The following is a 16,863-nucleotide window of genomic DNA, read 5'->3' on the forward strand; positions in this document are numbered from 1 at the left end:
CATCCCCCAAATCCAGCCCTATCCCCCCAATCCCACCATCCCCCTAATTCCCCCAATCCCCCTATCCTCCAATCCAGCCCTATCCCCCAATCCCCCTAATTCCCCCAATCCCCCTATCCCCCAAATCCAGCCCTATCCCCCAATCCAGCCCTATCCCCCAATCCAGCCCTATCCCCCAATCCAGCCCTATCCCCCAATCCCCCAATCCAGCCCTATCCCCCAATCCAGCCCTATCCCTCCAATCCCCCAATCCAGCCCTATCCCCCCAATCCCACCATCCCCCTAATTCCCCCAATCCCCCTATCCTCCAATCCAGCCCTATCCCCCAATCCCACCATCCCCCTAATTCCCCCAATCCCCCTATCCTCCAATCCAGCCGTATCCCCCAATCCCCCTAATTCCCCCTATCCCCCAATCCAGCCCTATCCCCCAATCCAGCCCTATCCCCCAATCCAGCCCTATCCCCCAATCCAGCCCTATCCCCCAATCCAGCCCTATCCCCCAATCCAGCCCTATCCCCTCAATCCAGCCCTATTCCCCCAATCCCCCTATCCCCCTAATTCCCCCAATCTCCCCATCCCCCAATCCAGCCCTGATTCCACAATCCAGCCCTATCCCCCAATCCAGCCCTATCCCCCCAATCCAGCCCTATCCCCCAATCCAGCCCTATCCCCCCAATCCAGCCCCATTTCCCCAATCCAGCCCCATCCCCCCAATTCCCCCAATCCCCCCATCTCCCAATCCCCCCAATCCAGCCCTAACCCCCCAATCCACCAAATCCAGTCCTATCCCCCAATCCAGCCCTAATTCCACAACCCAGCCCTATGCCCCCAATCCAGCCCTATTGCCCCAATCGTACCCTATTGTCCCAACCCAGCCCTATCCCCCAATCCAGCCCTAACCCCCCAATCCCCCCAATCCTGCCCTATCCCCCCAATCCTGCCCTATCCCCCAATCCTGCCCCGATCACAGTCCGTGTGGGACAAAGTTCTGAGTTGTGACAATGTGTGATTGATTAATTTAATAAGTCCCTCCAGCTCGCGGTTTCATCATCAGAACTTTTCCAATGTTCCTGCCCAAGGATTTCGTCCCATCAACTAAACTGACAGCCGGAATCTTTCTAATTCCACCTTTCCATCAGATAAATAAAGCTTTGATTTCATTCCAGAAGCTGTTTCTGTCTGACACCACAAAACCCAATTGGAGAAAACACATAAAATTCCATTAAAAAGTGAATTGTTGAATTCAGAGTTGACAAACAGTAAAAACCCCTGAAATTCACACCCTCAGACCTGTTCTCAAAGCACAAAGACATTTAAAAATGACAAATAAACTTCGTCTGAACAATCCCATCCACAAAGCTGAGGTTTATTATTAAACTCAATACCTGGCGGCAGTGAAGGGCTCATTCCACTGGGTAAAGGGTGCAAGCTGCTGAGAAAGCGGGGGGAATGTTGCTGGGGAAACGATCAGGAATCACAGGGGCTGATTTGATATAAAATCTGCACTGCAGCAGGAGAATTCAAACAATGCTGCCCCCTGCTGTCCCCCCGCAAAACTACCGCCAACAAGCTGCTGCTTTTGTTTAGATGCTAATCTTTATAAAATAAACATTTTTATAGTTTTATCATTTCGCACTTTTTTTTAAAGAACGATCAGATAAAATGTTAATTTTGTGTTAGCCTATCTATTTTTAATTATCTACCCCGGGAATGATAAACACTGCTGAATAATAAAATTTAATGAATACATCACAGGGACGAAAGAACAAGAAGATAAAGATTAATATAGCTATTTACTCAATGATATTTTATTTAAATTGTAAATGTTTCAGCTCTGGCAGAATTACATTTTGTAGGACAAATATTTGTTCCTCTTTACCATAATGAATGCAGCCAATTACAGAGGCAGCATCTGCAGTGACATTTATATTTTAACAATAATTACTGAAGGATGTCCTTACCTGCTGAGGGACTGACCACATTTCCAGTCCCAGGGCCCTGTGACCAGCAGCCTGGTAGGTTTAAACACTCTCCGATGTTTCTTCCCCTGCAATTGCTTCCCCAGCTAAGGTTGAAGATTGTGTGTGTGGACTGCAGGTGTGTAGCCCTCTGTTTTGCACAGTATGCTGCAGTGTGCAGGGCTTTGCTGAATGCTTTTCCAATTCACTTTCACTCTTCCACATTTCACTGCTCTCCCAATCAGAAAGGAATTACTCACATTGTACATTGATATTTTCTCATTTATTAGCACGATTACACTGGTCTATCCCTTCGATAGTTATCTTTTAAAGAATTTGAATGTTGTTGATTTTGTCAGCTGTTAAAACTAGAATACTGAACTGTTCTAATATGTCTTGTGCTTCATGTATTTTTTGAGTGGATTGTGACGTGGCTGGCAGTCTCTGCGTGGCAATTAGCAACATTCTTCCTCCTTGTCCAAAACTTGTAGGCAGACCCCACATCTGGATCGGAATTCTGAATAGCTGCTGTTCCTCTCAATGCAGCTGCAGTCAGATTTACATAATCTGAACAAACGGGGGTTCGAACCTCAATGGATCTGAACAATGTCAAATATTCCATTGCATTATTCACGGAAGGCCTGGATGTTTGGTTTAGCATTCCTGCCTCAGTCACTAAAGAGAAGAATGCCATTATTTATCGAATCTGATATTTGTGGGTTTTACTTTGTGAAGATTGACTGCATTTACAAAAAAATGCAACCCCTCTCCAGTGGTTTGGGATCTAATGTTATGTAAACACACTGCTCTGTCTTTCATTAACTATCATCTAAAAGGCAGCAACATTTTTTATGCTAATCACTGCCCAAAGACATGAGATGAGATATTTTCACATTTCTGGCGTTTTTCCCACATTTTAATTTGAGTTTTTCTAAACTAAAAATGGAAACTTTCATTCTTTGAATGAATTGAATCGATTTACTAACCTCATCGACAGAGTATCCAGTCCAATGTATCAACCACTGCATCATTTAATATTCAGAGGGACATTGACAGTTTATGAATGATATCCTTTTTACCATTTTTTATTGGCACACTGCCTGTCGATGATCGATATGAGAAAGGGAAAAATTACCAATAAATGGATGTAGAATAATATCAGCAAGATCACTGGTCCTGGTGAGATTCAAATGTTCATGTTCGAGTCCAAGAGAAAAATGAAATTAAACTGTGACAAAAACAAGTTCCTCAGAAATAACGGGGAAGATAAAAGCAAGAAAAGGAGAACATCTTTCACCTGAATCATATTTTACCGCTGCAGTTGTTGATCAGAAGATGAGAGAAATTTCTTTGTATTTATTCAGCTGAGGGAGGGAAATGCTGCCGTGAGGTTTAAATGATAAAGTTTCCACACAATGAAAGGAATGAGCTTTCTTCCTTCTCTTCAAAAAAAGATCAAAACTGAGGATTACTGACAGCAATGGCCAAACCACACACTGGAAAAGCTGCCAGAGATTGTCCTGAGATATACGAGGCCCATTTAAGGTGAAAGTGTCACACTCCACAGGCAACGATGATGAACATTGGGATTCCAATTCCTCTAGCAGGCACAGCCAGTTAGAACCTTCAAGTCTTGAGTGTTTTAATCAAAACTAAAATTTAATATACATGTTTAATAAAAAACTATTTTGCACCATACCAGATGGATGACATATATAAAAGGATCAGGAAGAACTGAGCTATTTATATAACCTGCAAATCTGATATTGACAGCTACCTGTCTCACAACATGGTAGCACAGTGGTTAGCACTGCTGCCTCACAGCACCAGGGACCTGGGTTCGATTCCCGGCTCAGGTCACTGTCTGTGTGGAGTCTGCACGTTCTCCCCGTGTCTGCGTGGGTTTCCTCCGGGTGTTCCAGTTTTCTCCCAGAGTTGCAAGATATGCGGGTTGGGTGGATTGGCCAAGCTAAATGTGTGGAGTTACAGGGATAGGGTGAGGAGAGGGCCTGAGTGGGATGTTCTTTTGGAGATTTGGTGCAGATTCAATGGGCTGAATGGCCTCTTTCTGCACTGTAGGGATTCTATGATTCACAAGATGTGAAAAATGGCAAAAAGGGTACAAAATGCAAAGAAAGAAATGTTTTTTAAACAAGCATTCCAAAGAAGAATCGCATGGACTCGAAAGACTAACTCTGTTTCTCTCTCCACAGACGCTGCCCGACCTGCTGAGTTTTTCCAACATTTTCTGTTTTTATTTCAGAGTGTCTACCTCTTCCTTGTTTTAGTTGGGGTGCCTCGTACACACAGATGTGACAATGTGGGATGGCAGTAACACAACATTAACTATTTACCGCAGAGAGCTGTAGAGGCTGGGTCTGTATGTTCAAGGCTGAGACAGACAGAGTTTAATCAGTAAGGGAATGGAGGGTTACGGGGATAAGGTGGGAAAGTGGAGTTGAGGATTATCACATCAGATCAATCACAATCTCACTGAATGGCAAAGCAGACTCGATGGGCTGAATGGCCTACCTCTCCTCCTATGTCTTAAGGTGTAAAGGTCTAAGTCCATCTTGTCATGGAAGGATTTTTCAAGGGGGTGCCTTGTTGGATGTTCTCCTGCCGACACTATTCCACATCACGGTGGAGAGTTTGGCACATGGGGGGTGCAGTCACTTCACTGTAACAGGGAATGAACTTTCATGGGTAACTGTCACCCTGGGGGACGCTGCAGGGAATGTTTGTCACCAGTGTAACCCCCTGCTGACCACTATATGGGGGCGACTATTTAAATATTCAATCAACAGGATCCCGAATTCTTAGTGGTTGATGTTGATTTGGCTAATTCCCTGTTTACCCATAAATGTCAGTACTGTAATCGGGATATCAAAAATAAATTTAATAACAAATATAATTAACAGACATAAAACAGTGAGCTCTGATCTATAATCGTTGGGGGCCCTCCGTTGGTGCACACATGGGGAAACTCATCCTCAGTAACACATTTGTAGATACTGATCCAGTTGGACTGTATAGTCCCCACCAGTTACTCACGACACCCACACACAGTCCAGGAGAGACACACGTGTGGAAGATGATGCCGCAGGAGGCAGGGGTGCCGCGAGCTATCCGTGCAGCAACGTAGGTCGAGTGCGCTGAAGGCTGTCCTCCTCGGCAGTAATGAAAAGAACAGGCAGGGGAACGCCTGGCTGCCTCTCACTCCAAACCGAATTCTCACTGCCTGGGAAAAGCTCTCTCTCTCTCCAGCTCTCTCCCTCTCCAGCTCTCTCCCTCTCCAGCTCTGTCTCTTCAGCGAATCACCTTTTCCTGTGATAAAGTCGAGACTTTGACAGTCGAATATTTTGAGGGGTTCGATGCTCAGGTTGTTTTGACTCAATTCCAGCTGATTCACTTTGTTCCTGTTCCGAACCGTTGAGGGATAGCCAGCTGCAATGTGACTTGTGCCAGTGGCAAGTTGCTGTGGCTTTGACCTGCAATACTCGTCAAAGGGCGGCATGGCGGCAAAGGGCCTCACGGCGCCAGGGACCCGGGTTCGATTCCTGCCTTGGGTCACTGTCTGTGTGGAGTTTGCACGTTCTCTCCGTGTCTGCATGGGTTTCCTCTGGGTGCTCCGGTTTCCTCCCACAGTCCAAAGATGTGCGGGTTAGGTTGATTGGCCATGCTAAGTTGACCCTGAGTGTCAGGGGTATTAGCAGGGTAAATATATGGGTTTATGGGGATAGGGCCTGAGTGGGATTGTTGTCGGTGCAGACTCGAAGGGCCAAATGGCCTCCCTCTGCACTGTAGGGATTCTATAATTCAATTTGCCACAATTATTGCAATGCTTATTAAATGTTAAGCACACACTTCTTTTTTGTGAGTGCTGGCCACTGCAGTTTAGACAGAGTATGTTTTGTCCCGGGAAAACTTCCAGTTCCATCCTGAATTCCCTGGTGCTCCTCTCAGAGGCTCATTTAGCATCCAGACACTAATGGTGGATTCTAACGTGAGGCTTTTAAACAGAGGAACCGCTTGCGCACAGCATCACTGTTTACTCTGCACACTATACGGTCTCTCAGCAGTTACGTAGAAACATAGAAGCTAGAAGCAGGAGTAGGCCATTCGGCCCTTTAAGTATACTATGCCCATTCATTGTGAGCATGGCTGATCATCAAATTCAATGTCCTGATCCCTCCTTCTCCCCATATCCCTTGATCACTTTAGCCCCAAGAGCTATATCTAATTTCTTCTTGAAATCAGACAACTATTTTCTGTGGGAGTGAATTCCACACATTCACCACCCTCTGGGTGAAGAAATTTCTCCTCACCTCAGTTCGAAAAGATTTACCCCTTATCCTCAAACTACGGCCCCAGTTCTGGACTCCCCCCACCATTGGGAACATTCTTTCTGAATCTATTCTGTTTAACTCTGTTAGAATTTTATAAGTTTCTATGTGATTCCCCCTCACTCTTCCAAACTCCAGTGAATATAACCCTAATCGACTTAGTCTCTCCTCATATGACAGACCTGCCATCCCAGGAATCAGCCTGGTAAACCTTCGCTGCATTCCCTCTATAGCAAGGACAACCTTTCTCAGATAAGGACACCAAAACTGTACACAATACTCCAGGTGTGGCCTCACCAACGCCCTGTACAATTGCAGCAACACATCCCTATCGCTATACTCAAATCCTCTCGCTATGAAGGCCAACATACCATTTGCCTTCTTTATTGCCTGCTGCACCTGCGCGCTTACTTTCAGCGACTGAAGCACGAGGACTCCAAGGTTACACTGTGTATCCACCTCTCTCAATTTACACCCATGATGTGAAGTTGCTGGTGTTGGACTTGGGTGGGTACAGTAAGAAGACTCACAACACCAGGTTAAGTCCAACTGGTTTATTTGGTAGCACGAGTCTTTGGAGCGCTGCCCCTTCATCGGGCAGTAATCTGTCTTCCTATTACTGCTATCAAAGAGGATAACCTTTTATGGTTAAATATGGGCGGCACGGTAGCACAGTGGTTAGTACTGCTGCTTCACAGCTCCAGGGACCTGGGTTCGATTTCCGGCTTGGGTCACTGTCTGTGTGGAGTTTGCACGTTCTCCCCGTGTCTGCATGGGTTTTCTCCGGGTGCTCTGGTTAGGCTGATTGGCCATGCTAAAATTGCCCTTAGTGTCCTGAGATGCGTAGGTTAGAGGGATTAGTGGGTAAATATGTAGGGATATGGGGGTAGGGCCTGGGTGGGATTGGGGTCGGTGCAGACTCAATGGGCCGAATTGACCCTTTCTGTGCTGTAGGGTTTCTATGATTCCTATGATTCTACGAACCTCACATTTATCCACATTATACTGCATCTGTCATGCAGATGCCCACACACTCAGCCTGTTCAAATCATGCTGAAGCATCTCTGCATCCTCCTCACAGCTCACCCCCTCACCCAACTTTCTATAATCTGCAAATTTGGAGATAATACATTCAGTTCCTTCTTCCAAATCATTAATATATAATGTGAACAGTTGGGGGTCCCAGCACAGATCCCTGTGGAATCCTAGTAGTCACTGACTGCCAATCAAAAAAAGACCCATTTTTGCCAACTCTGTGCTTCCTATCTGCTAACCAGCTTTCTATCCATCTCAAGACATAAGAACATAAGAACATAAGAAATAGGAGCAGGAGTAGGCCATCTAGCCCCTCGAGCCTGCCCCGCCATTCAACAAGATCATGGCTGATCTGACGTGGATCAGTACCACTTACCCGCCTGATCCCCATAACCCTTAATTCCCTTACCGCTCAGGAATCCATCCATCCGCGCTTTAAACATATTCAGCGAGGTAGCCTCCACCACCTCAGTGGGCAGAGAATTCCAGAGATTCACCACCCTCTGGGAGAAGAAGTTCCTCCTCAACTCTGTCTTAAACCGACCCCCCTTTATTTTGAGGCTGTGTCCTCTAGTTTTAACTTCCTTACTAAGTGGAAAGAATCTCTCCATCTCTACCCTATCGAGACCCTTCATTATCTTATAGGTCTCTATAAGATCCCCCCTCAGCCATCTAAATTCCAACGAGTACAAACCCAATCTGCTCAGTCTCTCCTCATAATCCAAACCCCTCATCTCCGGTATCAACCTGGTGAACCTTCTCTGCACTCCCTCCAATGCCAATATATCCTTCCTCATATAAGGGGACCAATACTGCACACAGTATTCCAGCTGCGGCCTCACCAATGCCCTGTACAGGTGCATCAAGACATCCCTGCTTTTATATTCTATCCCCCTCGCAATATAGGCCAACATCCCATTTGCCTTCTTGATCACCTGTTGTACCTGCAGACTGGGCTTTTGCGTCTCATGCACAAGGACCCCCAGGTCCCTTTGCACGGTAGCATGTTTTAAATAAGACATTACCTGCTATCCCATGTGCTTTAACTTTACATAGTGGTCTGTTATGTGACACCTTGTCGAAAGTCTAAATAAACCGCATCCACTGGTTCTCCTCGGTCAACTCTACTAGTTACATCCTCAGAAAATTCCAATAGATTCATCAAGCATGGTTTCCCTTTTGTAAATCCATGCTGACTTTGTCTGATTATACCTCAGCCATTTTTTAAATTCCCCGTTATGAATTCTCTGGTTTCTGACTGTAAAGGGCCTACATTCATTTTTGTCAATCTTTTTCTCTTTACACATCTATAGAAACTTTTACAGTCAGTTTTTATGTTCTCCATTAGCTTATTTTCATACTCTCTTTTTCCCTTTTAATCAATCGCTAGGTCCTTCTTTGCTTTATTTTAAACTGCTCCCAATCCTCAGGCCTATTGCTTTTTCTTGCCAATTTGAATGCTTCTTCCTTGAATCTGATACTATCTCTAATTTCCCTTGTAAGCTGTGGTTTGGCCACAACTCCCTTACCACTCTTGCGCCAAACAGAAATGAAGAAAGAACCTGGTCAAGCATCCATAGAATTTGAAAGGATGAAACAGAGTAATTTTGATAGGTGGATAAGGACTCGGAAAATAGACCAGACGTATGAAGCTCTTAAAGAAAGAATTCTTTTGGAGAAGTTTAAAAATTCACTTCCTGATGTGGTGAGAACTCATGTGGAAGAGCAGAGGATTAAAACTGAGAGATTAGCAGCAGGAATGACAGATGATTATGAATTAGTTCATAAACCAAAGTTTGGTTTCCGACATCAGTTTCAGCCGGTGAGGGATAAAAACTGGGGAAAAGAGAAATCCTCAGGAGGTGAAGGTAAAGGAGATCTTGTGGGAGATGGTAAAGACAGTGTACCTCAGATTAAAAAGGAAATACAGGAGGGTGGAAGAGAAATGAAAAACCTCAGATGTTTTCACTGTAATAAATTAGGCCATGTAAAGTCACAGTGTTGATGGTTTAAGAAAAGCACTGGGAAGACTGATGTGGTAAAACAGGATAAGCCAGTGGGATTTGTTAAAGTGGTAAAGGAAAGTCCAGTTGAAGTGAATGAGGTGCAAAAGGATGTGCAGCCTGAACAGGGGCTGATTGATAAGACGGTGCCAGATCTCTTTAAAGAATTTACTCGTGTGTGTAAAGTTTACACATGTGTACCAGGAGGAGTAGGTATACCAGAATGTTATTACCTTAAAAATGATGTCTTAATGAGGAAATGGAGACCGTTACATATTCAGGAGGATGAAAAGTGGGCAGAAATTCATCAAGTTTACAGTGAAGAAAGTTATTTTGGATTGCAATGGGATCTTGATCAATTGGGCCAGTGGGCTGACAAATGGCAGATGGAATTTAACTTAGATAAATGCGAGGTGATGCATTTTGGTAGATTGAACTAGGGCAGGACTTATTCAGTTAATGGTAGGGCGTTGGGGAGAGTTATAGAACAAAGAGATTTTTGGGTACAGGTTCATAGCTCCTTGAAAGTGGAGTCACAGGTGGACAGAGTGGTGAAGAAGGCATTCGGCATGCTTGGTTTCATTGGTCAGAACATTGAATACAGGAATTGGGACGTCTTGTTGAAGTTGTACAAGACATTGGTAAGGCCACACTTGGAATACTGTGTACAGTTCTGGTCACCCTATTATAGAAAGGATATTATTAAACTAGAAAGAGTGCAGAAAAGATTTACTAGGATGCTACCGGGACTTGATGGTTTGAGTTATAAAGAGAGGCTGGATAAACTGGGACTTTTTTGGAGGTTTTTTGGAGGGTTTAAAAGCAGGCCGCACTTTTGAGCGGGCAGTGTCTGGAGCGGGCAGTGGAGTGAGCAGGGAGCAGAGTGTGAGCTGTAAGGGCTTTGGCTCACAGGGCTTCGGCAAAGGCGAGGAAGGTTGTTTGTTTTTCTTCTGTTACACCCCCTTTTTTGTTTTATCTCCCAAAAACTAAAAAGGACATGGCTGGTATGAGTGGGAGGCCAGTATACTGCATTCGGTGTGGGATGTGGGAGTTCCTGGAGACAACTTGCCTCCCGGAAGTCCATATCTGTGCCAGATGTGTGGAACTGCAACTCCTGAAGGATCGTGTAAGGGAGCTGGAGCTGAGGCTCGATGAACTCAGTTTAGTTAGGGAAAATGAGAGATTAATAGATAAAAGTTATAGTCAGGTAGTGACACCAGGGTCTCGGAAGGAAGACACGTGGGTCACAGTTAGGAGGGGTAATAGTCAGAAGGGTGATGTGCCAGAAAGTACGCCAGTGGCAGTCTCCCATAAAAGAAAGGGATGGGCAACAGATGGGAGAAGGGAAGGGAGTGAGCAGTCTGTGGAGGGATCCCTTGTGGTTGTCCCCCTCCAAAATAGGTATATTGTTTTGGATTCTGTGGAGGGGGATGAACCTCCAGGGGTAAGCCACGAGGACCAGATCGCCTCCACGGAGACAGGCACAGGGGTCCGGAAGGGAAAGAAGGGGTTTAGGAGAGCGATAGTTGTGGGGGACGCAATGGTTAGAGGCACGGACAGGCGGTTCTGTGGGAGTGAACGAGAATCCAGGATGGTAGTCTGCCTCCCTGGTGCCGGGGTACTGGATGTCTCCGAGAGGGTAGGAAGCATATTTAAAAAGGAAGGTAGTCAAATGGATGTGATTATACACATTGGTGAAAATGATGTAGGTAGGAAGAGCAGGGGGGTCATACGAGAGAAATTCAGGGAGTTGGGTGCTAGGCTAAAAAGTAAGGCCTCCAGGGTAGCAATCTCTGGACTGCTCCCGGTGTCTAGTGCAAGTGAGGCTCGGAACAGGGAGATTCTACAGTTGAACGCGTGGCTAAAGGACTGGTGCAAGAGGGAGGGTTTTAAATTCATAGATAACTGGGAAATCTTCAAGTCAGGATGGCAACTGTACAGAAAGGATGGGTTACACCTTAACTGGAAGGGAGCAAATAACCTGGCTGGGAGTTTTGCTAGAGTGTTTCGGCAGGATTTAAACTAGTGTGGCAGGGGGGTGGGGAACAAAAGAGTAGGTCAGTAAATACTGAGGCTGGGGTCGAGCTGGGGGCCAGGGCAAGGCTAGCTAAGAAGAGGAGCACTCTGGAGGAGGATGACCTGAGTGGGCCTGGAGGTCTGGAGTGCATCTGCTTCAATGCGAGGAGCGTAACGGGTAAAACAGACGAACTTAGGGCCTTAATGCTTATGCGGATTTTGGATGTGGTTGCGGTGACGGAAACTTGGTTAAAAGAAGGACAGGACTGGCAGCTGAATATTCCGGGGTATAAGTGTTTTAGGCGAGACAGAGGAGGGGCTAAAAAAGGTGGGGGAGTAGCGATATTAGTTAAGGAGCATATTACCGCGGTGCAGAGGGTAGACAACTTAGGGGGGTCATGTACTGAGTCGCTGTGGGTGGAACTCAGAAACAGGAAGGGTGCAGTCACTATGCTGGGGGTGTACTACAGACCACCCAACAGCCCATGGGAAGTGGAGGAAAGGATATGTCAGGAGATTCTGGATAGGTGCAGAAAAAATAGGGTTGTTGTAGTGGGGGACTTTAATTTCCCTGGCACAGACTGGAAAGTGCTTAGAGCTGGGGGTCCGGACGGGGAGGAATTTGTAAAATGCGTGCTGGAAGGTTCTTTGGAACAGTATGTAGATAGCCCGACTAGAGAGGGGGCTATACTGGACCTAGTTCTGGGAAATGAGCCCGGTCAGGTCGTCAAAGTTTCGGTAGGGGAACATGTGGCAAATAGTGACCACAACTCTGTTAACTTTAGGATAGTAATGGACAAGGATGAGTGCTGTCCTACAGGCAGGGTGCTAAATTGGGGGAAGGCTAACTATAGCCGGATTAGGCAGGAATTGGTGGATGTTGATTGGGAGAGGATGTTCGAGGGTAAGTCCGCGCCTGGCATGTGGGAGTCTTTTAAGGAACTATTGATAAGGCTGCAGGATAGGCATGTGCCTGTAAAAAGGAAAGATAGGAAAGGTAGGATTCGAGAGCCGTGGATAACTAGGGAAATTGAGGATCTGATTAAAATGAAAAGGGAGGCGTACGTTAAGTCCAGGCAACAGAAAACAGATGGAGCTCTGGAGGAATACAGAGAGAGTAGGAAAGAACTCAAACGGGGAGTTAGAAGGGCAAAAAGAGGTCACGAGATGTTCTTGGCAGGCAGGATTAAGGAGAATCCTAAGGCATTCTATTCATACGTTAGGAACAGAAGAGTTGTCAGGGAGAAAATCGGACCTCTCAGGGACAAAGGAGGGGAATAATGCTTAGAACCCAAGGGAATAGGGGAGATCCTAAATGAATACTTTGCATCGGTATTCACGAAGGAGAGGGGCGTGTTAACCAGGAGTGTCTCGGAGGGAGGTGTTGACCCGTTAGAGAAAATCTCCATTACAAGAGAGGAAGTGTTAGGTTTTGTAGGGAACATTAAAACTGACAAAGCCCCAGGGCCTGATGGCATCTATCCTCGACTGCTCAGGGAGATGAGAGATGAAATTACTGGGCCTCTGACGGAAATATTTGTCACTTCTTTGGACACGGGTGAGGTCTCTGAGGATTGGAGGATAGCGAATGTGGTCCCGTTGTTTAAGAAGGGTAGCAGGGATAACCCGGGAAATTATAGGCCGGTGAGCTTGACGTCCGTGGTAGGGAAGTTGTTGGAGAGGATTCTTAGAGACAGGATGTATGTGCGTTTAGAAAGGAGCAATCTCATTAGTGACAGACAGCATGGTTTTGTAAGAGGGAGGTCGTGCCATACAGATTTAGTGGAGTTTTTTGAGGAAGTGACAAAAACGGTTGATGAAGGAAGGGCCGTGGATGTCGTCTATATGGATTTCAGTAAGGCATTTGACAAAGTCCCACATGGCAGGTTGGTCAAGAAGGTTAAGGCTCATGGGATACAAGGAGAAGTGGCTAGATGGGTGGAGAACTGGCTTGGCCACAGGAGACAGAGGGTAGTGATCGAAGGGTCTTTTTCCGGCTGGAGATCTGTGACCAGTGGTGTTCCGCAGGGCTCTGTACTGGGACCTCTGCTATTTGTGATAAATATAAATGATTTGGAAGAAGGTGTAACTGGTGTAATCAGCAAGTTTGCGGATGACACGAAGATGGCTGGACTTGCGGATAGCGAAGAGCATTGTCGGGCAATACAGCAGGATATAGATAGGCTGGAAAATTGGGCGGAGAGGTGGCAGATGGAGTTTAATCCGGATAAACGCGAAGTGATGCATTTTGGAAGAAATAATGTAGGGAGGAGTTATACAATAAATGGCAGAGTCATCAGGAGTATAAAAACACAGAGGGACCTAGGTGTGCAAGTCCACAAATCCTTGAAGGTGGCAACACAGGTGGAGAAGGTGGTGAAGAAGGCATATGGTATGCTTGCCTTTATAGGACGGGGTATAGAGTATAAAAGCTGGAGTCTGATGATGCAGCTGAGTAGAACGCTGGTTAGGCCACATTTGGAATACTGCGTCCAGTTCTGGTCGCCGCACTGCCAGAAGGACGTGGAGGCGTTAGAGAGAGTGCAGAGAAGGTGTACCAGGATGTTGCCTGGTATGGAGGGTCTTAGCTATGAGGAGAGATTGGGTCAACTGGGGTTGTTCTCCCTGGAAAGACGGAGAATGAGGGGAGATCTAATAGAGGTGTACAAGATTATGAAGGGGATAGATAGGGTGAACGGTGGGAAGCTTTTTCCCAGATCAGAAGTGACGTTCACGAGGGGTCACAGGCTCAAGGTGAGAGGGGCGAAGTATAACTCAGACATCAGAGGGACGTTTTTTACACAGAGGGTGGTGGGGGCCTGGAATGAGCTGCCAAGTAGGGTGGTGGAGGCAGGCACGCTGACATCGTTTAAGACTTACCTGGATAGTCACATGAGCAGCCTGGGAATGGAGGGATACAAACGATTGGTCTAGTTGGACCAAGGAGCGGCACAGGCTTGGAGGGCCGAAGGGCCTGTTTCCTGTGCTGTACTGTTCTTTGCTCTTTGTTCTTTTTTCTCTGGAGCGTAGAAGGCTTAGGGGTGACCTTATAGAGGTCTATAAAATAATGAGGGGCACAGATCAGCTAGATACTCACTATCTTTTCCCAGTGGTAGGGGAGTCTAAAACTAGAGGGCATAGGTTTAAGGTGAGAGGGGAGAGATACAAAAGTGTCCAGAGGGGCAAATGTTTCACACAGATGGTGGTGAGTGTCTGGAACAAGCTGCCAGAGGCAGTACTAGAGGCGGGTACAATTTTGTCTTTAAAAAGCATTTAGACAGTTACATCGGTACGATGGGTATAGAGGGATATGGGCCAAATGCGGACAATTGGGATTAGCTTAGGGATTTAAAAAAAGGGCAGCATGGAAAAGTTTGGCCAAAGGGCCTGTTTCCATGCTGTAAACCTCTATGACTCTAAGTGGTATTGCCAGTAGGGTATAGAAAGGAGGTGTTGCGAGTCGCACATGAGGTACCAGTAGGAGGTCATTTGGGAGTAAGGGAAACTGAAGCTAAAATACAAAAACATTTTTATTGGTCTGGACTGCAAATGTAGTTAAATTCTGTCGGCCATGCCACAGATATCAGGGAATAGAAAAACCTCAAATGGTGATAAAACCAGCATCTTTCATACCCATTCCAGCATTTCAGGAACCATTTACAAGGGTCTAAATTGATTGCATAAGACCCCTTCCTAAAACAAAAAATGGGAATCAAAATCTATTGACCATAATGGAAGTGTCTACTAGGTTTCTAGAGGCCATTCCAATTTGCAATATTACAGCCAAAGGGATTGTTGAGGAGTTACTTACGTTTTTAACTAGATATGGACTACCCACAAAAATACAATCAGATCAAGGATCAAATTTTACATCAAAGTTACTCAAGGAGGTTATGGGTTGCTTAGGAATAAAACAATTTAAATCAACTGCGGACCATCCAGAATCATAGGGAGTGTTAGAACGATGACATCAAACTTCAACGACAATGTTGAGATCTTATTGTCAAGATGATCCAGAGGCTCACAGAATCACAGAACACTACATTACAGAAGAGGCCCTTTGCCCATTGAGTTTGCATCGATGCATGAAATGCCCTGACCTACCCATCTAATCCCACTTGCCAGCACTTGGCCCATAGCCTTGAATGTTATGACGTGCCAAGTACTCATCCAGATACTTTTTAAAGGATGTGAGGCAACCCGCCTCCACCACCCTCCCAGACAGCGCATTCCAGACTGTCACCACCCTCTGGGTAAAAAAGGTTTTCCTCGAATCCCCCCTAAACCTCCCACTCCTCACTTTTAACTTGTGCCCCCTTGTAACTGACTCTTCAACTAAGGGGAGCAGCTGCTCCCTATCCACCCTGTCCATGCCCCTTCTAATCTTGAACACCTCAATCAGGTCACCCCTCAGTCTTCTCTGCTCCAACGAAAGCAACCCAAGCCTATCCAACCTCTTTTCATAACTTAAATGTTATGGTGATAAAGGAGAGTGTGCCATGTCCCTTTTTCACCACCCTATTAACCTGCCTTTCTGCCTTCAGAGATCTATGGTTGGGATAAAGGAATTCCATTTGAAGTCTTTGCAATTAGGGATGCAGCAAATGGCTGAACCAAACTCAGTCCATTTGAATTGATTTTGGGTCATGAGGTAAGGGGACCACTTAAATAGATTAAGGAGCAATTGGTGAGAGAGCGTTCTGAGACTACGCTATTGGACTGTCTGTCAAATTTTAGGGAAAGGTTAAATAGAGCCAGGTGAATTGGCTAGACAACATTTAAAAGTGGCACAGCGTGTGATGAAACAGGAAGCGGATAAATCAAAAGTTTGTAGTTTTGGTAGTGGGGACAAAGTATTTGTACTGTTACCAGTGGCAGTTGAACCTTTAGGAGCAAGGTTTAGTGGATCTTATCAAATTGCAAGGAAATTGAATAAGGTGAATGATGCACTATCAATAAGGCGAAAGACTACCGATGTGCAAACCCTATAGTGCGCGATGCGGTTGACTATGTCCGCGATACGGGGAAGAGGATACGCATCTAGTTGGGTATACCTGTTTATGGTCTGGCTGTAGTCAATTACCATGCGGTGTTTCTCCCCCGATTTAACTACGACCACTTGCGCCCTCCAGGGGCTGGTGCTGGCCTGAATAATCCCTTCCCGGAGCAGACGTTGCACCTCGGACCGAATGAAGGCCCAGCCATCCGCACTATAGCGCCTACTCTTGGTGGCTATGGGCCTACAATCCGGGGTGAGGTTATCAAATAACGGGGGGGGGTGATCTTGAGGGTCGAGAGGCTGCAGGTGGTGCGCGAGGGGCGCTGCAGTGACGGCGCCTTGCAGACGGAGAGCGGGGGATAAGGGCCATCATACTGCAGGGTGACGCTCCTATGATGGCTGAGGAAATCTAACCCCAGCAGTACAGCTGCGCAGAGTCGCGGCAGCACGAGGAGCCGAAAACGCTCGTAGACTGTGCCCTGTACCGTCAGCGTCACCAAGCAG

The 16,863-nt window shown here is 46.2% G+C and overlaps 1 protein-coding gene across 1 annotated transcript in view; it reads right to left on the bottom strand.

The window, feature by feature from the left end:
- gprc5ba (G protein-coupled receptor, class C, group 5, member Ba) overlaps positions 1 to 1,454 on the bottom strand; it is a 50,486-nt gene extending 49,032 nt beyond the window's left edge. The window contains exon 1 of the mRNA XM_078240950.1: positions 1,388 to 1,454. The gene's annotated coding sequence lies outside the window, so the exon portion shown is untranslated. The remainder of the gene's footprint in view (positions 1 to 1,387) is intronic.
- Between the last annotated feature and the right edge of the window lie 15,409 nt (positions 1,455 to 16,863).

The sequence above is a fragment of the Mustelus asterias genome, chromosome 23 (assembly GCF_964213995.1).
Source record: "Mustelus asterias chromosome 23, sMusAst1.hap1.1, whole genome shotgun sequence".
Classification (NCBI taxonomy): Eukaryota; Metazoa; Chordata; class Chondrichthyes; order Carcharhiniformes; family Triakidae; genus Mustelus; species Mustelus asterias.